The sequence below is a fragment of the Melanotaenia boesemani genome, chromosome 1 (assembly GCF_017639745.1).
Source record: "Melanotaenia boesemani isolate fMelBoe1 chromosome 1, fMelBoe1.pri, whole genome shotgun sequence".
NCBI lineage: Eukaryota > Metazoa > Chordata > Actinopteri > Atheriniformes > Melanotaeniidae > Melanotaenia > Melanotaenia boesemani.
Genome location: NC_055682.1, coordinates 15992294 through 16005284, shown reverse-complemented (window position 1 = coordinate 16005284; position 12991 = coordinate 15992294). Strand labels below are relative to the sequence as shown.

The following is a 12991-nucleotide window of genomic DNA, read 5'->3' as shown; positions in this document are numbered from 1 at the left end:
AATATGAATAATTATTCTAAGCACTGTGGGTCGGGCAGATTACACATGACATGTGTAGAACAATAACTCCCCAGATATGAGTTGTTGCAGTCACCCCCAGCCACCTCACATGATTAGTGCAGGGTCAGGGACGGCAATATAGTCAAGATTATACATATAGCAGGTGTAGAGAGATGTAATGGGTGAGGGAATGTGGTGAATTTGTCACTGTAGCTTCATCCAAAGATGTGCTTCATTACCTGCTTAGCAAAACAGATTTTCCCAGAGAAGCCCAAATTTACTAAAATATCTGCACTAAGAAATTTGTATCTCACTGACAGCATCCAGAAGGATGGCCTTGTACACTAAACATGGATTCTCCGTAATGGTGCTATTAATCCAGAGAACAGAAGGGCTGTTTTACTTCTCACGGAAGGACACTGACAATTTGTGCAACACTCTGTGTTGCAATATGCATATCTGACTAGATAACTTTCCCCCCCCCTTTTTCATTGTTGTTTTAGAATGAAAAAAGCCACACACGTTGTCAAGAGAAATTGGCCAATTAAAAAGCTCCATATGTTTCTCATTTTGAAAATGCTCTAATTTAATTGTCCATGAGAGACCAAAAGGATCACATTCATGCATGCAAGGCTCATGACAGAGGAGCTCAGAGTAATTTAGGTAGTAGTCACTTAAAAAAAAAAAGCCTGTGCAAAAACAGTGGTTTTGGCGTGTATTTCCTCTAGTGCCAGCTACATCCTGTCTATGTACTTCTCAGTGTGTGTGGTCCTCAAGCTGTACCCCCACAGTGACTTTCGTTCCACTTCCCTACCTCTCCTTGTTTGGGAAAATCAACTAGTGAGATTAGACAGTTAGCTGACTGCAGCTGGCTGTGTTTAGCCAATGACATAGGGGCTTAGCAAAGCTGCGATGGAGGGTGGGAGCAGGAGGCCAAGGCATGGTGCAAAGGCAGTGATGAGGAATGAGGGGTGGTAAACGTCATTGTGGCACTGGTCCAAGGCATGTTTATTACCTTGCAAAAATACTATCTAAATACTCAAGTTGGATTTAACACAGTGAATGTACAGTTTATCTTCTGTCATTCAAGCTACAATGTCCTCTGCTAATTTTATGCCCTGCTGTTTAAGAAGAATCATAAGATGGATATTTTGTGGCTGGTAATCTGAAGAGTTGTTCTCTTTGCTGCTTTGTCTGAGCTAACCTACTAATGTGCAGGTAATGAAGTTGTCATAAGAGCAATTAGTGAGGCTTAATGAAAAGAAAAAAAGATACAAAGGAAAGTTGGATGCACATAGACTGCACCCTATACACAAAAGCCCTCATGTCTGTCTCTTATGTATTGAAAAAGGGGAATGAAATCTTGTCACTGGTCACTTTCCCTGGAGACTCTCCCTACAAGCTTATTTTCTTCACATCTTGGCACTTAGCATCTACTTCATAGGTCTTTCTCTGCTTTCCCCATCCCACTTCCCTTTACCCCCACCTTCCCCTCCTTCAGCCTATGTTAAGTCCTCTGTTTCCCTCTAAGCATAGCCCTACCAATTACTCTGTAGCTCTCTCTGCTCTCCTGCCAGAACACTGTGGCCTCTTTCAGTTGCTCAGTATAAACAGGACTACAAGTGCACAAAGCATGTAGTTCAAGTCCTAATCAATCTCCAACCCTGTTTCAGTTCTCAGCCTTAAAGTCAGTAGGTTGTAGCCTTTAGTTGTTACACCATTATGTGTTTTTCTCTTTTTTCCCATCTATTGTCTGTTTTCTGTCTGTGTCCTCCCTACTCTACTCTACTATTCTGTATTTGTGATATCCTCCACTAACAAGCATTACTTATAAAAAAAATAGAATGTAGTTCACTATGGCTTCCTTCCAGACTACATAATCTGGATATCTTAGCACCACAGATTAGCCTCAAATTGATTAATTAGCCTTGCAAAATTAGTAGCAATGTATTAATTAAGCTTAAGTATATCAAATACATTTTAGCCAGTTTTAAACAACGATTAATTGATGCTCCAGTACGCCTGCAGCAGACATTAATACGGTCTTGTCTGGTTCTACCGGAGTGGCTGGCAGCACATCGCTTGCCTCTATGGAGATGACTGCTACAGTCACTATCATGAACAGACAGGCGGCAGTGGTGTGGGGAGATGTTACCCACTGATAGGGCTGTCCAAGCAAATGGAGAGGGGGTGAGAGGGATGATTGAGGCAGAGCAGGGAGAGGGATGGACACTGTTCGGCTGTACCATCTGACCTATCCTAGTTGCTGCAACTGGATTATGATAATCAAACTGCCTCCTGCCTTGTTTTAGAAAGAGAGAGGGATGTGTGGGATAGAGGAGGGGGAGGTTGGAGGATAATGTGATACTACAAGGACAGTGTGGATACGGTGAGGAGACAGCAAGAGATGCGTTCCTATGACAGCATGGCAGAATGTGATGAAATGGACTTTTCTCTATTATTTGCAGGTTTGGTGATAGAAATCTCGGCCCCTGCATTATCAGTCACTTTATGAACAGGGCTAAATAAGGAAAATGTCATACAATTGTTCTTATGCATGCAAACACATCCTAAGAATAATGTAAATGGACACAAATACAGATGCAGCATGTAGTTCATATATAAATGATGATGTTGGCATTATATTTAGTTCTTACTAAGCCCTATGTTGCAACAGTGCTTGCCTTTTGTGTTGGTGTTGAGTTATTTATTGTATTAAGAATGACAATGAGAGTCAGGTTATATAATGCATATGCATGTTGCACATTCTCTTGCATTCAACATGCAAGAGAATTTTCTAAATGATCTATTTTGCCTTCTGATAAGTTAAGCACTGACATAAAACTGTATGTTTCTATGACATTTAGACTCCGTGTGGTTGTTGATATTTATTGTATAGGACTTTGTTTTTCCATTCACTTTGTTATGGAATCTTAAAGTCCTCCTTTAATAATAATCAAGTTTTAACCTTGTTGACATGTCCATCAGATGTTTTTTTCTTATGTATTACTAACATAATGACAATATTAGTAAGTTAAAGATATTTGAGTTCCAAGTAGAAAATCAGGGAAATTAATCCTGACTAATTACTTCTGGTGTTTTACTGTTTACAGTCACATCTGCTTTGATAGACCTAAGAAATGAGAAGCTAGTTGGCTAAGAGGTGTTAGTTAATCTAAGCTGGGAGGAACTACTTGGTGTGTTTTGTTCTTGCTTTGAAGGTTGAAGACATGATGTGCTTCGTTTATGGTTGTCACCTCACAAAATTATTTTTAGCAACAGAAGTGAATTCAGGTTATTTAGAGACACAGGGTTTTCATTTACTAGTGAAACTAATTTGAAGTGATCCTTTGAAAAGCTGCAAAAAAGAAATGGGATCCAGACACGCTTCTATTTTTTCTACAGTTTGCAGTGTATAAACTAAAAGTTAGAGTTCTTACCTAAAGTAGGAATAAGAACAATAAGAGGTAACATGAGAGAAAACTTATGCAATGCTGCAACATTTATATTTGTTCAAGGTTTTAATAATTTTCTTAAGATCATGCTTTGATGATGGGTGAGTTGGACCACTATGTAGTGTGTTTTTCACCACAGTGAAAATATTGTCAGTGGGGTTAAGGTCTGGACTCTGTGGTAGCCAATCCGCTCTGTGTGAAAATGATGTCTCATGTACTCTGAAGCGCTCTTTCACAAATTGAGCTTGATGAATTTTGTTATTGGTGTCTTGAAACATCACTGTGCTATTGTGGAGGGAAAAAAATCTAATCATTGGGTATACTTGGGTTCTCTGTTAGACTCATTTTTTGGGGCACATAACGTTGATGGATGTAGATCAGATCAAGTGAAGCAACCCCAGATCATTTGCTTTATCAAAACAAGATAAATTGACTTTTTTTTCATTTTTAACAGCGTGTTCTCCTCTATCTCTTTACACACTGCTGTAAGTTGTTTCATCATTTCCAGTTTAGTTAAATAACTAAAAACAACAAATGCACTACAGTATTTCTGAATCCTCATCGTGCGCTGTAACATTTCCAAGTCAAAGAAGGGTAAGACTGCTTTTTCATCTGTAAAATCATGAGAAAATTAAGTCTTTATGAGTTGCTTTTTGGAATAATAGGTTTTCTCTCTCAGTCCACACTGAGACCAAACAAACTAAATATTAAGACTTTAATCCATCTTAAATATTAACTCATCTCCCTTGTGGCTGCCTTAATCTTAAGACTCTAGCATTTACTTCCAGAGCACGTGGAGTCTTTGCAGTCTCAGGCTTTGCTTTTTTTTTTTTTTTTTTTTTTTTCATTTTATCCAGGGCAGTTAATTTGAATCATAGATGGACCTTTGATTAAAATAAAAAAAGAAGAAAATAAAAGAAAAAAGAAAAGTGGTAGTTGCAAGATTAATTGACTGGTCAGAAGTCACATCAGATGCCCTTTTTTACACTTGTAGCCATGGCAACCTCTATCCTGCTCACTCTGGCCTTCAATAAACCTTTATCTGACTCTTTGAAAAGGGCATTTCATTCAACATCATTCATATTTCATGGACAGATAAATGCAGACACGTTTTCTCAGGGTGGGCAGATGTGGATTACATCTGTAATTTCAGCACTTCTGAATTTGTATTGAAACAGAAAGCACCCCAATCAGCATGTTATGGCTTCGTTATTGACATTTCCCTTTTTTGATCCAAATAGTGCACTCAGGATAGATATAACATAGCGTAATACTAATTACAATTAATAATGCATGCATCTGGAATATGGAGATGTCTGAAATAGAAAACACTTTCATTATGGCTCACTAATCATAGTGCACACATAGGTATTAGCATTATTAGTGCAAGATCTATTCACTTATTTGCATCAATAATTGAAAACAAGACACTTAAATAAGCAAATGGGCAAATTGTAGTTTCCAGTAAAGGTTTAATTGAAAACAAAAGGAACAAAGTGGCATTTTGAGAGATGATAAACACAGTTCACAGTACAAGCGGTTTAAAAAAAAAATAAAATAAAATAAATAACAGACCAAAAAACAAATGAACAAAGCCACATAAACGCTAGCTTTGGAATGATGGGCTGTTTGAAGATGCACATCCTCTGAAACTTTTCCAGTGGGCTTTGAATCCAAAGTGGAGATGTGATGGAGCTGTGACTCACTCATATCATATGGACAAACAAGATGACTTTTTGACATTAACTCATCCAGTGAAAACCTAAACAGCAACAGTTGCTGCTGCTGAGCATCTGGAAAGTGATAGCTGAATGACATTTGATAAGCCAGTATTACAATCGGTTCATTTTTTGTATCTTTTGTATCATTTTATTCAGTATGTTCAAGATTATGATACATCATATTCATAACGTTAATACAATTTTACAATATAATCGAGAGCTTTATTGGAATATTGCAAAGATAACTGAGCCCTTTGTGATAGTGTACATATTACATTCAATCAACAATAATTTCTAATTGATATATAAAAGGCAGTGATTACCAAATCAACCTACAGTATATGTTGTAATGGTTGAAATTATTATTTCAAAGCTAAAGGCAAAACCTTCACTATTTTAAAACCTCTGTTAGGTTGTTCACACCATTGCAGAGAGGGCAATGTTAATGAGCGATGCTTCTCGTGATGTTAAAGTAATTGTTCTGCAGGTTAATGGACAAACAGCTGCTGAGAGAAAAGCTTCATCTGAGAGCACTGTAATTATTCAGTTTAGTAACATTACTCTAAACAGGTAGCATATGGAGGAGTCATGGTTTCATGTGATGCCATCACATCCGTCTGTTTTTACAATGATTAATTCAGGCCATCGGAGTGTGTTTACACCCGTTGTTCCAATGGAGATATGCAAGCACGTCATTTCAGTGAGCTTGGGTTGCTTTTGATGTATTGTGGAGCTCCTTCTTTGCCTGTTAGTACTTTTCATCAGTAATCATTAATGTAAAAATTGGGATCCATTTTAGAGTCTCTTTATGAAGAATCCATTGTGATTTAATAGCTAGCTACTTAAGAGTCTATCTAAAAGTCTGTAGCATGGCCGAAGGGAGTAGATTAGAAAAACAAGCATCATCTGAAAACAGCAGCCAGATGCTCATGTGTCTCCTTACTGTTTGTGCGAGCTATAAAAGCAGAGAGGATTTGTCTCTGAGACTTTCATCTTTTCCTGCCCCTCATCTCTTCAGCTTTTCCATGGCCTGTCTCTGGCCGGGCTGATAGCCTGATTCATGGCAACATCACTAGCTTACTTTCCTTGTGGGAAAAATAAAAACCATCAGCAATCTGGATTCCAGGATGCATCACTCAAAGTCAAATAAGATTTGTGAGTGTTTTTTTGTGCCCATACACATGTGCTAGATCGTGTGTTTCACCCCATTCTTAGAGGATGTGGCCGTATCGCACAGCAGTGAGGCGATTTACGGCTAAGCTAGTGGAATCCTGTGGAAAGCCTAAAATCTTATGGAGTGAAGGGAGGGGAACTATCACAGTCTGAGGATTTCTTCCCTCTCATTATGGAAGATTCAAAGGGATTAGTCTATTTTCTGTACCACACAAAGTTTTATTAAATTCCATTGTTATGATTGCAGTTCATGGAGGGTAATGTCCATTCTTGTGTCCTTCCCCCCGTGCTTACTGGGTGTGTTTCTGGGTTGGACTGGCTGTGAAGTGTGATTTCCACTTCAGCCCGCCTGCATGGCGGATCACCCCCTGATCCTCGTTCAGCTAGAGTAGCCTATCTCCAACACAATGGCACCACAGTGTTGAACAGGATTGATGAATATCTCTGACTCTTACAACTTGGGCTGTAAATCTCTGACATTATCCCTTCACCCTTGTAGCCACAGTGGATAATTACAGTTTGTTTATGGTAGTAGTGTGTAAGAGCATGTCTTATTTCACTGCAAATGCCATTATAACCTCTCAAAATAACATCATAGGAATTTTCTTCTCCAAAACTCTAAAATGGAGTAGGAGCAGTGGACCCTAAGTGGGTACAGATGCCCAACCCGCTGTCCTTGCACCATATTTGCACTATATTTGCTATAATAAGAACATGTCAAGGTATTATTCCAAGTCTGTACTCACTCATATTACATTGAAAAAAACACATTAAGCTATTGTAACTGTGGAGATGTAACTCAAGGAGGATGAGGATTAGTCCAGTCACGGAGATTAAAAGGTAATCACTCTTTGACCATATTGTTAAAGCATCATCCACTATTATAGCCTTTAAAACCACAGTGAAACGTATTTATTTATTTGTTTATTTATTTCTTAAGTCATACTCAGCCTTTAGGTAAAGAGATTTGCATTCAATGTAATAAACTCACATTGTTATGCTGAACTCTGCAGCTATAGTTCCTTTTTTCATTGTTCTCATCATAGGCCGCGCCTGATGGACTAATTTGAATGTGTTTGTTTTAATGCCTCATCTCTACGTAACAGAGCTCGGAAAGTGAGGCCAAGGCTGTTTGATTAGTTTGCATATCTCATGTTTACACTTTCTACATGCACACAAGCTTGTTTGCTGTAAACACACTAGTAACCCACATTGTCATCCAGAGTGCATGATTTCACTCTGCTGAGTCGACTGGAAAAAAAAAAAAAAACTCTGCAGAACTTGTTTCCTACACAGACAAACAGCGCATTGCCTCTAAGGAGCAGCAGAAGAGACAATCCAGTGTTTATCAGCTTCATCATCATGATAGACATGTTTCTGCTCCCACTTGTTCTCTTGGTAATCACATGATCAACAACCTCGTAGATGCGGTATCTGTGCTACAAATGAAATTAATTAACATTGTGTGGCTGAGCCCCATGGCAGCACAACCTACTTTTTTTCTATTTATTTATTTATTTTTGTCAGGCATTAACTTCTCACTGCAAAGCCTTGTTAAATGTTTAAATCCAGCACAAACAATTAGGATGTTATCTCAAATTTTAATGCAGACATATTTTAAAGATGAAAGCTCTGCTGATAATTTCAAGGAGGGAAGATGCCGTGGTTCAGTTTTTCATCTTGGTACACAGTGTGGCTTTACTAAAAACAACAAACAAGCTTAATGGACAGTCGGAAACAGTGTTTCACAGCGCTCTGCTTGTATCACTGTGTGTTTGTCAGATATCTAGACTGAACAGCAGCAGTAACTCCTGTATGCACGTATGATTTCTAAAAGACTGTGTAGAAGAGTTTTAGAACAAATGCCCTCGCTTGTTTTTTTTTTTCTGTTTTGATTGATTACTGTGAAATTTTGAGTTGCTGGGTGTGAATTGACCCTTTTCCCACCAACTTTCCAGGAGTTAAAAAAGGAGCAGTCACAGCAAGAGTTAGTTTGTTGTTACAGGCCCTCTCTAGGAGTGTGTGTTGAGTAGAAGCAGCAGAATTGTTCCAGCGTCTGCTCGCAGTGGGTGAAACATGTTGTCCTGCACAGCAGTAGGGAGGATACTACGGAGCAGATTATAATGATACAGAACATCGTCACTCCCTGGATCACAGCCCCTCCACAGCCATCTGTCCCCTTTCCATGGACAGCCGGGCATGTGTGTATTTGAGTGTCTGTGTGTGTGTGTGTGTGTGTGTGTGTTGGGGGGGGGTAATGTAATTCTAGATATTAACTGTGCTCTTTAACATATGCTTTGATAGGCTTCTTTCGCCCCCTCATTTTTCAGCCATAAATGTAATCGTTCTTCTTTCTTTCAGCACTTTTTTTCTGGGTCATTCAGATTTTAAGCAAGTTGCAATTTATTTCATGAAAACACTAAATATGTGCTGCTGACGAGCAAAGAACTGCTTGTTTTGTACCACAGATTAGATTTAAATGAGGACAAATGAACCAATTTGATAATATCACAGTTTTACAGGCAGAAAAACACTGATTAATACTCCAACTTTACAACCCTTTTAGATTTCTGTCAGAAATTCTACACTAATAACAGAGCTGCTATCTGTAGCTTTTTGTCTTTTCTTAGCAGAGCATTCTTCTTTTTATGGAAAAATGTACAACGTTTTCAAGCTCTGTGGCCTCACTTAAAAAGACATACTGACTATTTGTGGTTGATTTCCTTTAATAAAATTGTACCATAGTAAAGATTCACTTTACCAAAGTGTTATATTTGCAACAAATAAGGGGAGACGGATCCTTTGCCCTTCATTAGAGACCTTTTGACATCATCAGGAGAACTGTGGCTCCAACTCAGCATACAACAGGCATTACAGCAGCTCTGTGACCTGTCAGAGTCTGTGCCCTCTAGCAGGGCCTTCAGGTAATGCTAAGTGCTTTGTGCATGCACGGAATTACAAAACAGGATTAATATTGTTTTTATCAGGGTGTTTTTACTTAAGGAATGGAGTCTTAGAGGCTTAAGTGGGACTGTAACACCTGCAGTTGTTATAAAGCCCCAAGGTGAGAAACACATGCTATTTTCCTTGTAAGAAAAGAAAAAATTAGGATGGGGTTAATGATGAATTCACAGAGCAGAGATAAAATAAGTAGCAGGGTCACCTCAGCTTGCTAGCAACTCTGAACAAAAAGCGAGTCATAAAAAGGGGACGTGATGTTATAAATTAACTATCTAACCCTTCCCAATTTAAGTTTTATTGATTTGTTTTCTTGTTTTTATTAGTAGTGTAATACTTAAAACAAGGATTTTGGTTTTGCATGGAACGACTCTCCAAGAATTCTCTATGCTGAGCCAATAATTATGTTACGCCTTTTACGTCTTAAAACAGGATGTGAAATTAACCACTACAGCTTTGGTGTATTACAAGTACCATGGGACAAAGTCACACCTCCATTCATATCCCAGAAGTAGAGATGCTCAAAAACATTTTCTGGCTAGATAATAACAATACAGTGGCAGATGAGGTTATGGATAGCACATGATTTTATTTCTGATCTTGCCCGATGTTTATTAAATTCAATTCAATTTAGTTTTATTTCACAGAAAAGTAATCTCAAAGCACTTTACAGACATAATTAGATTGTAATCCAGTTTAAACAAATCTACATTAGTCCATTTTATAATAACTGTGTTCATTCAAGCCAATTCATAAAGAATAATAACCTATCTAAGAGAAACCAACAGATTGCATTAAATCTTGTCTATGCACGAGAGGTGGGCAACAGTGGAGAGGAAAAAAAAACCTTCCTTTTAAAAGGAAAGAAAAATTTGTTTTTACTGAGACATTAAAATTGACAGACTGAAGTCCAAAATAGCTTATATTAGCTTGTAAACCCATTGATACACAGTAGCATCTTTGCTTCTATAAGCAAACTAAGACCCAGCTCAGAGGCACCATCTGTAAACAGGCAGTTATTATACTATTGTTTTGTATGGATTTGTTGGTGCAGTCACAATCAGCTGACATATAAATAGATTTCTGTAAGATTTTAATCTCACAGTGCTGTAGTTTGACTTGTGTGATATATGATATAAAGTACTGTGCTGAGCTCTGCTATATTAAGTGGCGTAACATTATTAATTACAATAACACCAAAAGACAGATTGCTTGATCAATTTTGTGCAGTCTGCAACAAAGTGGGGAAATTGTTCAGCTTTGATTATGTGAAAATGAAATGACTGGTAAAAATTTCCCTAGACAGTGAATTCAGCACAACTTCAATCACAGAAATACAAGCAGAGGCCCCTCTGTCTGGGCCGTTTTCATGCCAGTGAATATTTGTGGTGCCCTGGGGCATTGTTTCCCCGTGTTACACTGCATCAGGAACCAGAGAGACAAATGGCCTCGGCCTGTCCAAGGCATCAGGACTTCTCCTCCGTTCAACCATAACTAGTAATGTCCTTTCATCCATTGCCTGCAGTGCTATAGATAATGGAGTATTTGAAAAAGAGGAAACGCTAAAGCAAAGAGGTGGATGGAATGATCAGAGATGTCAGTGTTTGAAAAAGTATATAGTTGTAGTGCTATGTGTTATATTTATGAAATGCATACAACCTTGAAAGTGGGCTGAAAACCCTCAAAACGAGGATTCCATGATGAGAGATAAAGCTACATTGATGTATGGATGGATGGATAGATGAAGATGGGCGGGACAGCAGGCACGCTCCATGGGAGATTGGCTTAAGTAGCGTGGTGCCTGGCACCCAACAGTCAACAAGAAACCAGTTCAAATCCTGGAGAAAAACCTGTCAAACTAAGGACATATCCTACTAAGACATGCCTGAGACCAGTCACACTCAGGAGGGTACCTGCAAGCTTTATTACAAAGACTGTCATTAGACCAGCTCCTTCAGAAATTCATAATAAGTATTTTTAAACACAGTTTTCCATCAGTAGTTAATTGTGGTATTTGCATGGATACATGCTAGCTGTATGAATTTCATTAAATATCTCTGTTACACATGTGACACTGAAGCTTTCCCAAACTGACAGAGATTGAATGCATGCTCATATGTGTGCCTTTGTGAGGATGTGCAAATGGCGACTGGGAGTGTTTTTCCCTGATAACCTCAGTTTGTTACTTTTTGATCCTGCTAAATTAAGATAACGGGCTTGGTTAATTAAACTGTCACATGGCAATACCTTGAGGAATTGCGAGGCCAACACAGCTTTAATTGGGTGGCTGCTATTGTCCCTGCGTTTCCTCCCTTCTGCGAGAACCTAACCCACAGGGGGGAACAAAGTGCTCTGGCTACTGGTGAAGGATAGATGAGCTTAAGAATGACTTGTATGAGCTATGCAATGAAAACGAGTGGAGCAAATATGTGTGAAAAAATACAGTCCATGAAATCTAAATATATTTAAGTCACTTAGTACATCATAAATCTAATATATAATGCCTGCAGTTGCTCCATGATAGGGTCAACACCAGATTAGAATGAACATGTAGAGTTTCCATGGTTTGTTTGTTTCTGTTTGCCTTAATGGGAGTTGTGTAATTTTCTGTACATTGTAGCTGTCTGCTCAGTGAATTAGTTGCAAGGTATTCCAAAGCCCCATGGACAATGTCAGCAAGCTTAAGATGCGTCTGTAATTACCAGCAGCCAATTAACAGCTGACCTCACCATCCCACCCCAAACCACAACAAAGATCTATTATGGAGATTTAGAGGGCTTGTAGTGAAACAACTAAGTGTTATGGATCTTCTTACAGTGTGCATGAATGTTGACACCTCTTCAGAATTCAGATCTCTATGTAGACAGATGACTGTGTTGCAGAGATGCAGGTTTTTCTGAACAAACACAACAGTCATTTGATGAAACTTTACATGTTGCTCCCTGTAGTTTGCTTCAGATGTGCTGATGAGTATTTACTGCTTTAGGGAATAAGTAGCCCTGGGATTATTGCAAGATCTCAGCAAAAATGCGGGGTTGTTGTTGCTGGAAGAAGTTTACTTGGCAGCACAAGGCCCATTCTGTGGGGATGTTTTGAAAACACTTGTCCATCTGTCCCTGAAGGTGACCAAAATCTGCCTTGATTAACAAGTGGGAAATCTGGGTGATGGTCCCCTGTGCTGCCTCTCATCCCCTCCCAAGTGAGGATCAAAGAGGATGAAGTTTTGAGCCAAGGGATAATCTAGTTCCCTAGATTGTGATAATGCTGCTCAGGATGATCATGTGGATGAGAGCGGGTCTGGGCGTGCTCGTGACTGTGGTTTTGTTCTCAGATGTACTTGCCTGTGTGTTAGTGCTCAAAAGAGAAAAAGGCAGACAATAGCAGAGTGAGCCACTGAACTGGCACACAGGCTCGTGGAAGATACTCTCTTGCTGTAGCTGTATCCAGGCAACCGTCAGAATTTATAACATTTTGAACAACAGGTGATTGCCTCTATCTTTGTTTCACCTAAAGAAATTATAAAATGTTAGATTTTTTTTCTTACTTTAGCCTCAAGTAAATGGAACAGAATAAACTAGCAGAAAATGCCCGTTTCAATGTGTTTTTTTTTTTTTTTTATTGCTGTCCCATCTTCTTTACAATTATTTCAGTAACAAAATGTTTGGATTATTTCTTGAAACATTT

The 12991-nt window shown here is 38.7% G+C and overlaps 1 protein-coding gene across 4 annotated transcripts in view; it reads left to right on the top strand.

Moving 5' to 3' along the window:
* pcdh17 (protocadherin 17) overlaps window positions 1-12991 on the top strand; it is a 57932-nt gene that overhangs the window by 24953 nt on the left and 19988 nt on the right. The gene's annotated exons all lie outside the window — the stretch shown is intronic.